The following is a 19,697-nucleotide window of genomic DNA, read 5'->3' as shown; positions in this document are numbered from 1 at the left end:
GGATACTGATAGCTTATGGAACAATATATCTTCCTTTATCTGAGGTTAAGGTTCAAATCCATTACTATGTGGTCAACAAAAGGCTGAGAGCAATCTAAAAGGCTTCCCACATTCCTTCCAGAGGGTATGGTACCCATGGATAGTCTTTGCAGTTACAGCTTGAGATGAACAATTATTACTTCTTCCATTTTACCTTTGGCGTTGTTGAGTGTCTTTTATATCTTAGCCATTTGTTGGACTTTATTTGTCAACAGTGTGTACCATTGTTGCCTCTGACAGTAGTACATGAGACACTGGATTCTACTGGTGCTATTCATGTGGAAAATCCAATGAACCGTGGGCCTGATTAATTAAGACTGCTGTTGTTCACGCCAGCCTTCATAAGGAGGCATGCTGGAGTCAGACACTCCTGATTTATGAAGAGGCATACTCCTATTCATGAATCAGGAGTGTCAGATAATTGGTGTACACTTCTGTGTGCACCTTGCCACAAATCCTTATCCAGTTTCTGCTGGAGTAAAATTTGTGGGATAATGAATGCCACCAGTCATCATGAATTTGATGACCGTTGGTCACTACATCCCATTCCGCCCTAGCACTTCCCATTTTGTTGGTGATTTAGTTGTGCCAAAAATATGCGACTTTCAAAACTTTTTTTGCCAGAATGGTAGCATGAAAGCTTTGACAACTCGTGTCCTAAAAGTTAAAAAAAAAAAAGATAAGATATATAGGTCACTGTTATTTAAGCGTCATGCTTTTTGTACATCAGATTAACATTTCCCTGATGATCTGTGTACCACCATTAGGGCCATTCCTAACTACAAGCTTTTTAGAGGGGTTGTCAGCCTAATCATTGTTCGGCCAACAGATACAGTATCTCACAAAAGTGAATACACCCCTCATATATTTATGAATATTTTATTATATCTTTTCATGGGACAACACTGAAGATATGACACTTTGATACAATGTAAAGTAGTTAGTGTACAGCTTGTATAACAGTGTAAATTTGGTGTGCCCTCTAAATAAGGCAGCACACAGCCATTAATGTCTAAACTGCTGGCAACAAAGTGAGTACACCCCTAAATGAAAATGGACAAATTGTGCCCAATTAAGTATTTTCCCTCCCCAGTGTCATGTGAGTCTTTAGTGTTACTAGTTCTCAGGTGTGAATCGTGAGCAGGTGTGTTAAATTTGGCATTATTGCTCTCATACTCTCTCATTCTGGTTACTGAAAGTTCAACATGGCACCTCATGACAAAGAATTCTCAGAGGATCTGCAATAAAAAAATTGTTGCTCCACATCGATATATATAATATCTATAAAAAGATTGCCAATACCTTGAATCTAATCTCCAGCACGATGGGCAAGACTATAGAGCGTTTTAACAAGACAGGCCTCGTCATGATCAACCAAAGCAATTGATTGCACGTCTTCAGCATCATATCCAGAGGTTGTCTTTTCAAAATAGACGTATGAGTGCATTGCTGCAGAGATTACAGGGGTGGAAGGTCAGCCTGTAAATGCTTAGACTATATGCCGCACACTGCATCAAATTGGTCTGCATGGCTGTCATCACAGAAGGAAACCTCTTCTAAAGATGATGCACAAGGAAGTCCGCAAACAGTTGGCTGAAGTCAAGCAGACTAATGACATGGATTACAGGAACCATGACCTGTGGTCTAATGAGACCAAGATAAACTTATTTGGTTAAGATGGTGTCAAGTATGTGTGGCGGCAACCAGATGAGGAGTACAAAGACAAGTGAATCTTGCCTACAGTCAGGCATGGTGGTGGGAATGTCATGGTTTGGGGCTCCATGAGTGCTGCTGGCTGTGTGAGCTACAGTTCAATGAGAGAACCACGAATACCAACATGTACTGTGACATACTGAAGCAGAGCATGATCCCCTCACTTCAGAAACTGAGCCACAGGGCAGTATTCCAACATGATAACAACTCCAAAACACACCTCCAAGACAACCACTGCCTTGCTAAAGAAATTGAGGATAAAGGTGCTGGATTGGCCAAGCATTACTCCAGACCTAATTGCTATTGAGCATCTGTGGGGCATCCTCAAACGGAAGGTCGGTGGAGCGCAAGGTCTCTAAGATACACCAGCTCCGTGATGTCATTATAGAGAAGTGGAAGAGGATTCCAGTGGCAACCTGTGAAGCTCTAGTGAACTCCATGCCCTAGAGAGTTAAGGCAGTGCTTAAAAATAATAGTGGCCATACAAAATATTTACACTTTGGGCACAATTTGGCTATTTTTACTTAGGGGTGTACTCACTTTTGTTGGCAGCAATTTAGACATTAATGGCTGTGTGTTGAGTTATTTAGAGGACACACTGAATTTACACTGTTATACAAGCTGTACTCTGACTATTTTACACTAGATGGTGGCCCAATTCTAACGCATCGGGTATTCTAGAATATGTATGCGGCCGACCGGGCGCGACTAATGAGCGAAGCAGTGTTTAAATGGGTTGTGCACTACTTTAAATTAACCCCCCAATGTATCCCACCGGGGCCCCTAATGAATTTTGTAATTACGTCATGTTGTCAATACTGCTTGAGACAACATCGCTGACCACGCGGCAAGTGTGAAGGGAGGACCGGCTGCATCGCCGCTGATCTCCCGATGGTGGCCTGCGTGTTTCAAATCCTGCGCCAATTCGCGGCCGCGCTGAGCAAGTCGCTGATTGGTCGCGGCCGATTGGCCGCGACCAATCAGGGAAGCTGTGATTTAAATTTCGCGCCAATATCGCTGATTGGTCGCGGCCGGGCGGGTGCGACCAATCAGCGAAGTGTGTTTCAAATCCGGCGCCAATTCGCGGCCGCATTGCGCTCGTTGCTGATTGGTGGCGGCCGCCGGCCGTGACCAATCAGGACAGCGGTGTTTTAAATTTCGCGACAATATCGCTGATTGGTCGCCTGTGTGGGTACTTCCGCTGCGAGCAGCCGGGAGGTGACCGGCTAGCTCCAGTCATCTCTCGGCTGCATCGCCGCTGACCTCCATGCGGCTACCATCGGGAGATCAGCGGCTAGGGCCACTGATCTCCCTACGGCAAGTGTAAAGGGAGGACTGGGGAGCGGCGCCGCCTAGGCCGCCAGTCGGGGTACTTCTGCTGCGAGCAGCCGGGAGATGACCGGCTAGCGCCGGTCATCTCCTGGCTGCATCGCCGCTGACCTCTGTGCGGCAGATGAGCCGCTAACGGCCCCCATCTTGTTCTGAAATCCCGCATCGCTGATTGGCCGCGGCCGGACCAATCAGCGACGCGGGAATTCCAGGACGGACAGACAAACGGGATAAGCCGATTATATAGTAGATTGTATCAAAGTGTCATATCTTCATTGTTGTCCTATGAAAACATATAAAATATTTACAAAAATGTGAGGGGTGTATTCACTTTTGTGAGATACTGTATCTCCCCCACCCTACAATGGACAGGAACATTCGGCTTGCCTTCCAGATCTATATGGCAGAGGCTTATCTCCTGGAGAACAAAAGGATCAACCTTTGAAAAAGCAATAGGACTGTAACTTCTCTTTACTGACATCATTTGTTGGAGGACAGTCTGTAGGTCTCCATACACATTAGACTGTTGGCTGATCCTATCAATATCTGTTGATTTTAGTCTAATGTGTATGAGGGCCTTTTTGTTCATGGCAGTAGGTAAAATCGAGAAAAATTAGCCATATCATAACCATAACATATCCATAACCATATCCATACCATATCCATAACCATACCTTATCATATCATATGAGCCAATATCATAAGTTGATAATCATGCAGCGTATTGTGTGAACATGCTCCTATATGTTGCATGCATGCCTACTTAGGCTATGTTCCCACGATGCAGAAATGCTGCATATTTTTTACGCTTCTCCCTGGCAGGAAAAACGCATGCGGATTTTACATGCATTTTTCCCGCCAGGTAGAAGCGTTTGTAAAGCGTCTTTGCATGCATTTCTGCATGCGGGTTATCAAGCGCTTTTCCAATCGATTTTAGCATCACTTGGAAAAGTACTTGACAACTTGTTCACACTATATAAATCCATGCAACCGGCATGGATTTATAGTACTGTGACCAAGTTAGTTAAAAAAAAAAGAATAAAATTGTAAAAAATAAAAAAATAAAGTTTATACTCACCTTCCGGTGTCCTCCCGGTGTTCTCTCTGCCGCGTCCGGTGTGTTGGGCGGCTCGCGGTGGTGTGAAGGACCTGCGGTGACGTCATTGAGCCATGTGATGGGTCACATGACTCAGTGACATCATGGCAGGTCCTTCACAACAGCGGGAGCAGTGCAAGACACTGGACGGAGCAGACAAAACACCGGGAGGACAACGGAAGGTGAGTATAAACTTTATTTTTTATTTTAAATTCTTTTTTTTACAGTTTCTATGGTACCCAGGTCTGGATGAGAGTCTTCTCTCCTCCAGACTTGGGTACCATCCACACATTGAAAAGCATATAATCCGTGAGTACAAATGTACTGACACGGATTATATGCGTCTCAATGCAAGTCAATGGCGGCGATTACGCTGCGTGTCTGCAAAATTAATGGACATGCTGCGGATTTTTGAGCGCAGCATAAATGCTGCGGAAAAATCCGCAGCATGGGCATTGACAGTGCGGCTTGTCATTGAGGACCATGGGGGGCGGATTACCAAGCGTTTTTGAAGCGTTTACGCTGCGGAAATTCCGCAGCGTAAACGCTTGGAAAACGCTACGTGGGTACATACCCTCATACTCCTGCTCATTTGTCTTGTATTCTCTTTAGGTTTTTGTACTCTGTACAAACAAGGCATGGCTTCCTTTCTTTGAGCTTGGGATTGCATTTATATAGCTTCCAACGGCTGGGTATCCACAGTCGGGCCTTGATCCTGCTCTGCCCTTATTCACATTGAGTCATTTTTGACACATTTTTGACACATGGTAAGGTTTTAATATTAGAGACAGTTTAGGACCGTCCCAATTTGGGTACACCTTGATGCGGTGGGATGACTTTACCCTTTTTTTTAATCAAAAACAGTGTAAGTACCCTATGTTATTTGTATGTACTATTACGTTTTACTTACTTACAGCAGGGTATTTGCGCATTTTGTTTCTATCTTAGGTTTTGTCATGGCAGTAAGTAGTCTAGTCTAGTACATTAAATGACCTCCAGTCCACATCAAGAGTAACTGGAGTACATATCCACACTAATTAGCCCATCTCCTTTTTATTATGCTTTGGCTTCAGGACTTAGACTTCCAAAGTACACATTGGTGACACGTGTTACAACATTTGTGTAAATATCATGATTTGATATTAATTTTTTTAACAGTTACCAATAAAAGTTTTATTTTAAGGTTTTCCAGTGAACATTGCCAATTAAGAGCATAGAGTAATATAGTATATAGTAATTTGGGACAAGGAATCTACATTACAGATGACAATTGTAATTATGTCACAATACACAGCAATAATTCCACCCATGACTATAGAAATAGAACATTGTCATTTCTACTAAATAAAATAATTTTTAATCACATTTCATCACCATTAGAAACCTGTACTACATTCTTCATAGTTAACTTGTAGAACTTAATAAAAAGCATATTTCTGAGAAATAATTATCTAGTGCATTGTTGCTAAATGATGCCACAACAAGTTATGGCTGGTTGTACAATTAAAAACAGCAATACAGCGGTTATGACGAGTGCTGAGCCCCTACGAGACCACAAATAAAGAGCATATGTGTGAACAGGAATGTGAACGCTGGATTGCACCACATACTTTTCTGGAGTGCAGCTATGTTCCCAGAAATTTATGTTCATGCCATACAGACTTTGACTGCTGTACAGGGTACATTTAATACTCAGTCTTCTGATAGGTTTGTTACAGTGTTTTGTATGGATGAAATAGACTTTATGGCATTATATCATATCAGCACGAAAAGTTTCATGCAATTTCTAGAGATAGTAAAAGCTATACATTGTTAAATGCATCAACGTTTCCAAAAGACAGAATGATTAATGTATTTGTAATGCACTTTTTAATCCAAGAGACCATGTCGCTCAAATAGGTTTCCTTTCTCATCAAAAATAGCAATTTGTGATGTATGTGCGATGAACCACTAACAAATAAAACATTAGAACTACAAATGTAAGAGCCATACTTAGTAACAGAAATTTTGGCTTTTGAGTTGCCTTCCCTCATTCCATGCTTTTCTTTCTAACAAGGGTAAGGGAACTTCTGGCCAGCCGGGGTCGCAAACGATGACCTTTTCTCTGGGTCACGGGCAGATTACAGGGACCGCAGCGCATATGTATTCAATCCTTTTGCGATGAAGCCCTTAAAAATTTCTGGAGCAAGCAATTACCTTCATAAGTCATATGCTTAGTTATAGGAAGTCCACCTGTGTGAAATCTAAGTGTCACATGATCTGTCAGTATATACACACCTTTTCTGAAAAGCAACAGAGGCTTCAACACCATTAAGCAAGAGGCACCACTAACCAAACAACACCATGAAGACCAAGGAGATCTCCAAACATGTCAGGGACAAAGTTGTTGAGAAGTACAAGTCAGGGTTGGGTTATAAAAAAAATATCCCAATCTCTGATAAACCCCTGGAGTACCATCAAATCCATTATCATCAAATGGAAAAAACATGATACCACAACAAACCTGCCACGAGAGGACCGACCACCAAAACTCTCAGCCTGGCAAGGAAGGCATTATTCTGAGAGGCAGCACAGAGACCAAAAGTAACCCTAAAGGAGCTGCAGAGTTCCCAAGCAGTGACTGGAGAATTTACAATATGCCGTACACTCCATAGAGGTGGCTTTTATGGAAGATAGGGCAGAAAAAAAGCCTTTATTTACACACAAAAATTGTAAGGCTTCTTTTTGATTTTGCCAAAAGACATGTGGGAACTCCCCAAATGTATGGAGGAAGGTGCTGTGATCAGATGAGGCTAAAATTGAACTTTTTCACCACCAAGGTAAACCCCAAACCAACAGCTCATTACCCAAGAACACCATCCCCATAGTGAAACATGGTGATGGCAGCATCATGCTGTGGTGATGTTTTCTGGCAGCAGAGACAGGAAAATGGTCAAAGTCGAGGGCAAGAGAGATGGTGTGAAAAACAGGGATATTCTTGAGTAAAACCTGTTTCAGTCTGTCAATGATCTGAAACTGGGAAGGAGGTTGACCTTTGAACAAGACAAAGACACAGAGCATACTGCTAAAGCAACACTCGAGTGATTTGAGGGACAACATGTAAATGTTTTGGAGAAGCCTAGTTAAAGTCCAGACCTTAATCCAACTGAGAATCTGTGCTGAGACGTCAAGATTGCTATTCACCAGAGGAAAGGAGCTGAAGCAGTTTAGCCTTGAGGTGTTATGTTCTGCTACCAGAGCTAAGGAAAGAGAGGAGATCTGTCCCTACGATAGAACTCAGCTGAATCCCTACGATGTAACAGGGAACCTGATCCTGCGATCAGACCTGCTAAAGTCCTAAGCTAGTCTGTACGGAGACCTATAGATGTGGGGAAGGAATCCCTACAAGTACTAAGGACTGGGAGGAAAATGGGACACCTCCTAACAGAAATAGTAGCAGACAGACGAACAAACAAAATATATAGAACATAGAGGTCCGTAGACCAAGCAAACTAACAGAGTTAGATACAGAGCACAGGCTAGCTAGAAAGTAGTTATACAATGAAGTCCAGCAAAGCCAGAAGGGCGGAGCAGGATTAAATAGGCCAACAAGGTCATGTGACCAGCAAAGGAAAAAACCTAAGAGCAAGGTTCTAACAGTACCCCCCCTTCTAAGAGGATCCTCCGGATCCCCTAGGACCAGGCTTATCAGGAAATCTCCTGTGAAACGCTCTGATAAGTCTGGACGCGGAAACATCATCAGACCTCACCCAAGAGTTATCCTCGGGTCCGAAACCTTTCCAGGCCACAAGATACTGTAAACTACCTCTATACCGTCTAGAGTTAAGGATGCGAGAAATTTCATATTCCCCGTCCTCCACCACCGGAGGAACAGAGGCAGAGGCGTCACCATCCGACACAACAGCTTTTTTTAACAGAGAGACATGAAATACCGGATTAATTCTCCAGGAGGTAGGAACCTCCAACCTAACAGCAGATTGGTTGACAACCTGAAGCACCTTAAAGGGCCCTACAAACTTGGGACCCAATTTCTTAGAAGGAATCCTCAACCGCAGATTCCTAGAGGACAACCAAACCATGTCACCAACAGCGAACAAAACCTCCTGTCGTTTCCTATCAAAGTAGTCTTTAGATTTTCTGTTGGCCTCCTGAAGATTACCACGCACATCCGTCCAAACTCTCTCCAAATCACCGGAAAAATTCTCCTCCTCAGGCACGGCAGATCCCAACTTGGAGAACGACCCAAACGACGGATGTCTCCCAGAACAACAAAAAAAAGGCGAACAACCAGCAGAAGAAGATGTATGATTGTTCAGAGCAAATTCAGCAAGTGGCAGAAACTCAGACCACCCCTCTTGATTGTCTGCCACAAAACAACGCAAGAACTGCTCAACATCCTGGTTTTTCCTTTCTGTCTGGCCATTAGATTCAGGATGATATCCGGACGAGAACGACAAATGAACTCCCAACCTGTCACAAAAGGCACGCCAAAAACGAGCCACGAACTGAGGACCCCTATCAGAAACAATGTCAGTAGGAACGCCATGAAGTCTGACAATTTCCTTGACAAAGGCCTTAGCGAGAGTTTTAGCGCAGGGCAGTTTGACGAAGGGAACCAAGTGACACATCTTGCTAAAACGGTCCACGACCACCCAGATGACAGTAAAACCCTCAGAGGGGGGAAGGTCAGTTATAAAGTCCATAGCCAAATGTGTCCAAGGAGCACTGGGAACCTCCAAAGGACAAAGCAACCCCGCAGCAGGAGTATGTGAGGACTTAGATCTAGCACATATAGTACATTGACGCACCCACTTAATGACTTCCTTCTGCCATCCAGGCCACCAAAAACTGCGACCCACCAGTCTCTTGGTCTCAGAGATTCCGGGATGACCTGCCAACCGAGATTCGTGACACTCAACAAACAAATCTCTCCTAAAGGTCCCAGGCACAAACAACCTCCCATGAGGAGTGTTAGATGGGGCATTCTCCTGTGCTTTAAGAATCTCATCTTCCAAAACGGAGTCCAAAGCAGCTATCACAACACCTTCTTGTAAAATGTTCTCCTCTTTCTCAGCACCGACTATGGGAGAAAAACTACGAGACAAGGCATCCGCCTTAACGTTCTTAGTACCAGGGATGTAAGTAACGGAGAAATTAAACCGCGAGAAAAACAGTGCCCACCTAGCCTGACGGGCATTTAGGCGCTTGGCAGCATCAAGATATATCAGATTTTTATGATCCGTAAGAACCTGAACGGGAAATTCCGCACCTTCCAAGAAGTGTCGCCAGTGTTCAAATGCGAGTTTAATAGCCAATAATTCCCGATTACCAATATTGTAATTCAGTTCAGTCTCCGAAAATTTTTTTGAAAAAAAGGCACAGGGATGTAATCCATCCCCGTTATCCTGAGACAATTCTGCGCCAACCCCCACAGAGGAAGCATCAACCTCAACCAAAAACGGCTTAGTCACATCAGGCTGCATAAGGATGGGAGCAGAGGTGAACCTCTCCTTGAGATACACAAAAGCTTCAATGGCCTCAGAAGACCACTGAACCGCATCAGCACCTTTCCTGGTGAGATCGGTCAGAGGTTTGACAATACTAGAAAAATTTTTTATGAATTTTCTGTAATAATTGGCGAAACCTAAAAACCTCTGTATCGATTTCAAACCAATAGGCCTAGGCCATTCCTGTACAGCTTGAACTTTAACCGGGTCCATCTCAAAACCTTCGCTGGAGATAATGTAACCCAAAAAACGAATTCTCTGTACAGCGAACTCACATTTCTCCAGCTTAGCAAAAAGCGAATTGTCCATTAATAACTGTAATACCTCACGTACGCTCCGCCAATGAGACTCCAGATCCGGCGAATAAATCAAAATGTCATCCAAATACACAACCACATTTTTGCCGATCAAAGGTCTAAGGATGTCATTAATAAGATTCTGAAAAAATGCAGGAGCATTAGTAAGACCAAAAGGCATAACCAGATTCTCAAAATGACCCACAGGAGTGTTAAAAGCAGTCTTCCATTCGTCACCCTCCTTCATGCGCAACAGATTGTATGCCCCCTTAAGGTCAATTTTAGAGAACCACTTGGCCCCCATTAACTGGTTAAACAGATCAGGAATCAATGGCAGTGGGTAAGGATTGCGTACAGTAATTTTGTTAATCTCACGAAAATCCAGACAAGGACGTAAACCGCCGTCCTTTTTTTTTACAAAAAAAAATCCAACCGCCACAGGAGACTTAGAGGGCCTAATGTGACCGGCGGCCAAACTTGTCTGTATGTATTCCTCCAAAGCCTTCCTCTCAGGAATAGTAAGGTTAAATAAACGACTTTTAGGAAGAGTCGCTCCAGGGACAAATTCAATAGAACAATCATAGTCTCTATGGGGAGGCAAAACCTGCGATTCCTTCTCAGAAAAAACTCTCCAAAAATCCTGAATAGGAACAGGCAATTCTCCCCTATCCAAAGCTGCAATACGCCCGTTACAACACTTGTCATAACATTTATGGCTCCAGGATTTAATTTCACTGGTAGACCAATCCAGTACAGGATTGTGAAATTTTAACCAGGGCAATCCCAATATTACTGGAGAAGGCAAGTTATTCAAAACTACCAAATCCAATTTCTCATGGTGAACACCATTAATAGTGAGAGGAAATTCACAGACCTTGAGAGTAATATTCTTCAAAGGGGAACCATCCACAGAAACCACAGCAATGGGGGATGATAAAGGTTCGGGTTTTAAATTGAGTCTTTCCAAGAATCCCCCATCAATTACATTCAGAGTAGACCCACAATCAACAAACACCCGAAATTCCATTAATTTTTCCTGAGCAATCGTGGAAGCAGCTAAAAATACACCCTTGGAATTTAAACAGGCAATACGGGCATGACTGACCATTTTTTTTTCTTTCTTCATACGAAGCTCACAGCCTTTAATCAAATGACCAGATTTTCCGCAATAGAAACACAAGCCTTCAGAAAATCGACGGTCTTTTTCTTGAGAGCGAGGTGCCACCGATCCAATCTCCATCGGTTCACCACTGTTAGTACACACATTCTCATAACCAGAAACTGACATAGCAGAGGATTTGCTCTCATTAACCCTTGCACGCAGTCTCCTATCCACCCGTATAGCTAATTGCATAGCCTGTTGCAAATCTTCAGGTGTAGGATAAGCAATTAGCAGGTCTTTAACCCTTTCATTGAGCCCAGCAAGAAATAGACTTTTCAGAGCAGAATCGTTCCACCCTGTTTGAGTAGACCAACGACGGAAATGAGTACAATATTTTTCCACATTACCTGATCCCTGTTTCAAACGTCTCAACTCAGTCTCAGCTGATGCGACACGGTCAGGATCATCATATAATAGTCCCAAAGCAGAAAAAAAACTATCCACTGATCTAAAGCATGTATCACTAGGTTGCAAAGAAAAGGCCCACTCCTGAGGCTCTTTGCGCAAAAGTGACATTATGAATCCTATGCGCTGGGATTCATCCCCAGAGGACTTGGGTCTCAAACGAAAATACAATAAGCAAGCATTTTTAAATGAAAAAAATTCTCGGTGTTCACCAAAAAATAAATCCGGCAAACATACCTTAGGCTCCAAGAAATGTGCTCCAGGACAGTTACTCACGTGCTGACGGAGCTCGGCCACCTCCAGAGAGAGTCCCTGCAGGCGATGAGCCAAATCCTGAACCGACACCATGATGGAACAGAAAAATCTTTCCTTAGAGAATTTGCAGGCTGGACTTACTGTTATGTTCTGCTACCAGAGCTAAGGAAAGAGAGGAGATCTGTCCCTACGATAGAACTCAGCTGAATCCCTATGATGTAACAGGGAACCTGATCCTGCGATCAGACCTGCTAAAGTCCTAAGCTAGTCTGTACGGAGACCTATAGATGTGGGGAAGGAATCCCTACAAGTACTAAGGACTGGGAGGAAAATGGGACACCTCCTAACAGAAATAGTAGCAGACGAACAAACAAAATATATAGAACATAGAGGTCCGTAGACCAAGCAAACTAACAGAGTTAGATACAGAGCACAGGCTAGCTAGAAAGTAGTTATACAATGAAGTCCAGCAAAGCCAGAAGGGCGGAGCAGGATTAAATAGGCCAACAAGGTCATGTGACCAGCAAAGGAAAAAACCTAAGAGCAAGGTTCTAACATGAGGAATGGGCTAAAATCCCAAGATGGGCAAGATATTGAAAGCTCATAGAGACTTATCCAAAGCAACTTGCAGCTGTAATTGCCACAAAAAAAGGCATAGTTCCTTGCTCCGCCTGTAATGCCTCCTCTTTAACTGTGAGCAGCGAGCAGTTCAGTAGACAGAGAAGCGGGATAGTGACCCTAGTTATGGCGTCATCACCACTCACCATCTTTGTGGAGTCCTTAAAGTTTTGGAGGACGGCACAGATGTCAGACATCCATGACCACTCATCAGCTCTTATGTGAGGAGGCTGACCTGAATGCTGATGGGCTTGTTGAAGCTGGTACTCAACAACTGCCCTCTGCTGCTCACAAATCTTTCCCAACATCTGCAATGTTGATTTCCAACATGTGGTGACATCGTAAAACAGTCGGTGATCTGGAAGCTGCAAACGCTGCTGAAGCACTGCCAGGTTGGTGGAAGATATAACTGACTTTCTCAAATGGGCACACACGCGTTGTACTTTCACAAGCAGCTGTGGCAGATCTGGGTAGGTTTTCTGAAATCGCTGAACCACTAAGTTTAGCACATTTAGTGCTCTCTCATTACTAATGGGTAACCCTGTGTGGAGAACAATATTAGCACCGAAAAATTAAAAGATAAAATATAGCCTGCTTTATATACCACGGTACTAAGAGAACCAGTTTTGATTCTATCTTGTGTACCCCTGTGACAAAAATATCTGCACCAAAGAATTAATTTCACTAGAGTAGAACTAGTATAATGGTGACTGACAATTCTTCCGCTACAGTCAAACCCAATGGAGACCCAATCAGGGTAGTCCACATTTACAAAAATTAGTGGCAGACACCATCAAAGTGGCATCAATTTCATCAGAGTAGAAGTAGTTTAATTGAGACAGAAACCTTTCCCACTACAGCCAAACACAACAGATGGAGACCCAATCAGGATTCTCCACATTTCAAAAAATTAGTGGCAGACATCAGCAAAGTGGCATCAATTTCTGTACAGTACAAATAGTATAATTAGGACCGACACATCTTCCACTACAGCCAACCCAGTAGATGGAGACACAATCAAGACTGTTCACATTTAAGAAAATTAGGGCTTAAAACCTTTCCGTGGCCTACAGATTGGAGTTGGTGGCATTCAACCTTTTAGCTTTGTCATGTGTAGGAGTAAACCTTTTACGTGACCGCAACTGCGGTACCAAGAGCTGGCTGCAGTGCTGAGAGAGGGTGGAGTACGGTGAAACGGACAAACTGCTAGACAGTGAGTGAGGTGTAGGCGGAGATTTTTTGGTGGATTGAGAAACATGTGGTGTGCTCAGTGACACAAACACAGCAGGCATGTTCGCTTCTGTTACAGCTGATGGACTCTCACTCAGCCTGACTGGAGCGAGTATACTACCGTTGCTTCTGTGGTCAGAGACCTGCGTGACAATACTTGGCGTGGTAACAGAGGAGGGGGAAGAAGCAGCAGATGCATTTGATGGGGCGGCTGATGGTTGTCTATTGAAAATCAATTTTGAGTTCATCATGTTTGTGTATCCCTTTGTGGAGAACAATATCTGCACCGAATAATTGATTTCACTACAGTATAACTATACAAATGGATGGAGATCAAAAGTTCTTCCACTACGACCAACCCATGAGATGGAGACCTAACCATGGGTGTTCACATTTCCCTAAATTAGGGCCTAACACCAACAAAGTGGCATCAATTTCACTACAGTAGAAATAGTGTAATTAGGACCGACACCTCTTCCAGTACAGCCAAACCAGGCGATGTAGACTCAGTCAGGAGTGTTCATATTTCCCCAAATGAGGGTCTAACACCACCAAAGTGGCATCAATTTCACTAGAGTATAACTATTGTAAAGGAGACCGACACCTCTCCCACTACAGCCAACCCAATGGATGGAGACCCAATCAGGATTCTCCACATTTCCAAAAATTTGTGACAGACGCCAGCAAAGTGTAATCAATTTCACTACAGTAGAAATAGTGTAAATAAGACCCACACCTCTTCCAGTACAGACAACCCAAGAGACGGAGACCTAACCAGGAGTGTTCACATTTCCCTAAATGAGGGCCTAACACCACCGAAGTGGCATCAATTTCACTAGAGAATAAGTAATGCAAATATTGCAAAGGAGACCAAAACCTCTTCCACTACAGTCAACCCAATACATGGAGACCCAATCTGGATTCTTCACATTTCGAAAAATTAGTGGCAGACACTAGCAATGTGTAATCAATTTAGCTACAGTAGAAATAGTCTAAATAAGACACACACATCTTCCAGTATAGCCAACCCAGGAGATAGAGACTCAATCGGAAGTGTTTACATTTAAAAAAAAAGGCCTAAGACCACAATTTCCGTGGCCTAGAGATTGGAGATGGTGGAGTTCAACCTCTCTGCTTTGTCATGTATAGGATGAAACAATCTTTTACGTGACCACAACTACAGGACTGAGGGCTGGCTGCAGTGCTGAGAGAGGGCAGAGTATAGGGAAACGGACAAACTGATAGACCGTGAGTGAGGTGCAGGCTGAGATATTGCTGTGGATTGAGAAACGTGTTGTGTGCTCAGTGAAACAAACACAGCAGGCATGTCCGCTTCTGTTACAGCTGATGGGCTCTCACTCAGCCTAACTGCAGCGGGTATACAGCTGGGTCTGTCGTAGCCCAGCGTGACAATTCTTGGCATGGTAACAGAGGAGGAGAAAGAAGCAGCAGAGGCATTTGATAGGGCGGCTGATTGTTGTTTATTGAAAATCAATTTAGAGTTTATCATGTTTGTGTACCCATTTGGGGAGAACAATATCTGCACCTAATACTCAATTTCACTAGAGTAAAACTATACAAATGCATGGAGACCCAAACCTCTTCCACTACAGCCAACCCAATAGATGGAGACCCAATCAGGATTCTCCACATTTCCAAAAATTAGTGGCAGATGCCAGCAAAGTGTAATCAATTTCACTACAGTAGGAATAGTGTAAATACGACCCACACCTCTTCCTGTACAGACAACCCAGGAGATGGAGACCTAACCAGGAGTGTTCACATTTCCCTAAATTAGGGCCTAACACCACCGAACTGGCATCAATTTCATCAGAGTACAAGTAGTTTAATGGAGACCAAACCTCTTCCACTACAGTCAACCCAATGGATGGAGACCCAAACAGGATTCTCCACATTTCCAAAAATTAGCGGCAGACACCAGCAAAATGGCATCAAATTCACTACAGTAGAAATACTGTAAATAAGACCCACACCTCTTCCAGTACAGACAACCCAAGAGATGGAGACCTAACCGAAGAGTTCACATTTCCCTAAATGAGGGCCTAACACCACCGAAGCGGCATCAAATTCACTACAGTAGAAATAGGGTAAATAAGAATGACACCTCTTCCAGTACAGACAACCCAAGAGATGGAGACCTAGTCAGGAATGTTCACATTTCCCTAAATGAGGGCCTAACACCACCAAAGTGGCATCGATTTCATCAGACTACAAGTAGTTTAATGGAGACCCAAACCTCTCCCACTACAGCCAACCCAATGGATGGAGACCCAATCAGGATTCTCCACATTTCTCAAAATTAGGACCTAAAACCTGCAGCAGCAGGAGCAGGCACAGAAGCCATATGACAGACTGCAATTCCGTGAGATCAATGCAGCACACTAAAAACTACAACATAGCCTACTCTGTACAGTCTGCAATTGGGGTGCAAAAGTCCTTGTAGATCCATGACTTGATCATCTTGATGAAAGTTAGGCGGTCTACAATTTCATGGGACCTCCGGCTGTGTTTATCTGTCAAGACACCACCAGTAGCGCTGAAGACATGTTCTGAGAGAACGCTGGCTGCTGGGCATGATAAAACCTCCAAGGCGGGACAGGCGAGCTCAGGCCATTCATCCATTTTTGAAGACCAAAATGTATAAGGGTCCAATTCCTCTCTGATGGTATTCATATTAAGCTCTAGATACTCTTCCACCATGCTCTCCAGTCGTTCACCATGTGTCAGACTTCTACTCTGTTGTGCTGGTGCACGAGGTGGTCTAAAAAATGTGTGAAAGGACTCACAGAAATTGCTTCTACAACTTACTCTGCTGCTGCTAATGTTTTGGCGATGACAAACTGACGTGCCAGAGGTTGAAAGACTACAGCTGCAATGCACACTGTGTGCCTCACTGCTATATTGGGGAAAAGCTCTATTAAGGTTGCTTAAAAGTTTGTTTCGATACTTCAACATAAGCGGGTCCCTTTCCAGGGCAGCATGTAGATGATCGAAATAATGATGCTGATGGCATCGTCAGCGCTAACCAGTTTAGTAGCCATTTCAAAACTATGCAGACGGATGCACAGTTTATCTGTTCTCACTCCATAAACGTGATATGCCCCACGTCCATACTGCGTTGGTCCCGGCTATACGACATGGCATACTGCATCAGAGCTCGTTGCTGCTGCCACAGTCTCTGCAACTTGTGCAGAGCGGAATTCCACCGCGTTGGCACATCGCAAATCAACATATTAACTGACACGGACAAAGACCTCTGTATCGATGCAAGTCAATGACATGAGGGGTGCGAACGGCAGAAGTGAGCACACAACTTCCATACTTTGTGATGCAGCTCATCCAGCCCAGGATAGTGGTGGAAAAATCGCTGTACCACTAGGTTGAGGATGTGAGCCATGCAAGGCACGTGTGTGAGCTTGCCTCAGCCTAGGGCCTCTAACAGGTTCGTACAGTTATCGCACACGGCCTTCCCTGGCTCTAGGTTCAGTGGAGACAGCCATTGCTCAAACTGAGCCTGGAGAGCAGCCCACAACTCTTCACGTGTATGACTGCGATCTCCATGGCATATTAATGTTAAGACTGCCTGATTGCGGTGAGCCCTGACTGCGCAGTACGGAGGTGGTGTGGATTCGCTTTGCACCCTTGGAGCGCATGTCTGCAGGTGGAGGCCCTAGAGGATGTGGAGGACGCTGAAGCAGTGGAGGAAATGGGAAATACAGAGGTTTCTTCTGCAAGCCATGGGGAATCCAAGATTTATAGAGCAGCCCCTTCACCGCCTGCCCCCTCAGCCACCAGAGTCACCCAGTGCCTAGTCAGCGAGATGTAATGTCCTTGGCCATACTCACTCGTCCAGGTGACTGTGGTGAAATGCACCCTGGCTGACCTAAATTTAGACAAGGAGCGGGTGATGTTGTCTGCGATATGCTGGTGTAGCGCAGGCACAGCTTTCTTGGAGAAGTAATGACAACCTTGCAACTGGTACTGGGGGACTGCGACGGCCATCAGCTTTCGGAAACCAGCTGTATCTACCAGGCAGAAAGGCAGCATTTCCGTGGCCAACAGATTGGAGATGGTGGAGTTCAACCTCTTAGCTTTGTCATGCGAAGGATGAAACAATCTTTTACGGGACCACAACTGCGGGACCGAGCGGCTGGCTGTGGTCCTGGGAGCGGACAGAGTATGGTGAACCGGACAAACTGCTGGACCGTGAGTGTAATTTGAGGGACCCGTCCAAAACCCTCCACGGAGGCCCTGGGGTGGCTGCAGTGCATAGATGATCCAGGTATTGGACCACGTCTTCAGCCACCTCATATAAAACATTTCAAAATCAGCAATATCTCTGTTATATTTTTACAGGTAACAATATACAGCATACTCTGCATTTTAAATTCTCCAACAAGCAGGGGGCTGACCTTTTGTAGCTCTGGTAGATCTACGTAATACACTATCTGTCAGTGCTCTACCCTGGTCCCTTGTGTCTACCCCCGGTGTGGTGGGTTCAGTGTGAACTGCATTACTAGTATTTTGAGGTAGTACTGGTAGGTTGGGCAACTTCCTACGGATTCTTTGGCTCACCGTGGGTACGACAGGTTCACTATTAGCAGAGGGTTGATTCTCCTGGTCTCCTGTCGATGAAACTTCTGCCTCCGGGGCCAACTGTTCTTCCAACTCTTCTGGGACTTCTGCAGCTTCCAGAGGGGCTGGTTGGAGAAAGGTAAGGACTGGCACAACAATTGCATTGTTCACTTGTGTCCACGACCGGGGAAATTCTCCGAGTACTGTTTTGACCATTTCTTCCACTTCCTCTGTGGGTTGAGGGCTATCCTGGTCTTCTTTAGTGTGTTGTAATTGCTCGGGACATTTCTTCAAGTGGTCTCTTGAAACTGTTGCTGATGTTTCTCCTCCATCCTTACTAATGAGGCACACTTTGGTGTTATCATGACTCGAGGGTAGGATGGTGTACGGCTCTGCCTCCCACTGGTCATCCAATTTGTGGAGTCGCCTCTTTCTCTTAAGGACCTGTTCTCCAGGTGACAATGGAACAGCAGGTGCGTGTTGATTGTAAGTCTTCTCTTGTCTTTGTCTTGCTTGGGACAGACTTCTTTCAACACTCTCTTGCACTTTGTGGTATTGTTGTTGCCGCTCAGTGTCCCAATCTGCATCTGGTGAGGCCGTCTCTGGTGTTAGGACTTCCATGTCCAGGTCAATGGGCAGCTTACCAGGTCTTGCTCTCATCAGGTAAGCAGGTGTGCAGTTGGTAGAGTTTACTGGGATATGGTTATAGAGGTCCACCAGATCTGGTAGCTTTTCTGGCGACAGGCTGCGTTCCTCAAGGGGCAATGTCTTCAGCAGGTCTATCACCACCTGGTTCATCTTCTCACACAACCCATTGGTCTGGGGGTGATAAGGCGTTGTCCTGATTTTCTTGCAGCTGTACAGGTTGCAGAATTCCTGGAACACCTCCGCTTCGAAGGCCGGACCTTGGTCAGTAAGCACATGGTCAGGGTAACCGTGTGGGCGGCAAAAGTGCTGTTGGAATGCTTTGGCTGCTGTCTGAGCCGTCTGGTCCTTTACTGGCACTACTACCAGGAACTGGGAGTAGTGGTCTACGATGGTGAGAGCGTAGACATAGCCTGACCTGCTTGGGGCTAGCTTCACGTGGTCCAAGGCTACCAGTTCAATTGGCTGCTTGGTGATGATGGGCTGCTGGGGAGCCCTCTGGCTGTCACGGTCTTTTCTTCTCAGGTTGCATGGTCCGCATTCTCAACACCACCTCTCGATTGCTTTCCTCAAGCCAGCCCAGTAGAACCATTCACGTAGCAGGACTTCCAACTTCTTCCAGCCAAAGTGTCCTGCTCCATCGTGGTACGCTTCCAAGACCATAGACGCATCCCGCCTAGGGACTACCACCTGCCAGACCAGCTCATGTGTCTGGGAGTTGATGGCTCTTCGACACAGCTTCCCTTCATAGATGAACAGCTTGCCCTTTTCCTTCCACAGCTGTTTGGTCTCCTCTGGAGCATCTG

The sequence above is a fragment of the Phyllobates terribilis genome, unplaced genomic scaffold, assembly GCF_046119375.1.
Source record: "Phyllobates terribilis strain yellow unplaced genomic scaffold, ASM4611937v1 Scaffold_2__4_contigs__length_985480577, whole genome shotgun sequence".
Classification (NCBI taxonomy): Eukaryota; Metazoa; Chordata; class Amphibia; order Anura; family Dendrobatidae; genus Phyllobates; species Phyllobates terribilis.
This window is presented reverse-complemented; position numbering follows the sequence as displayed.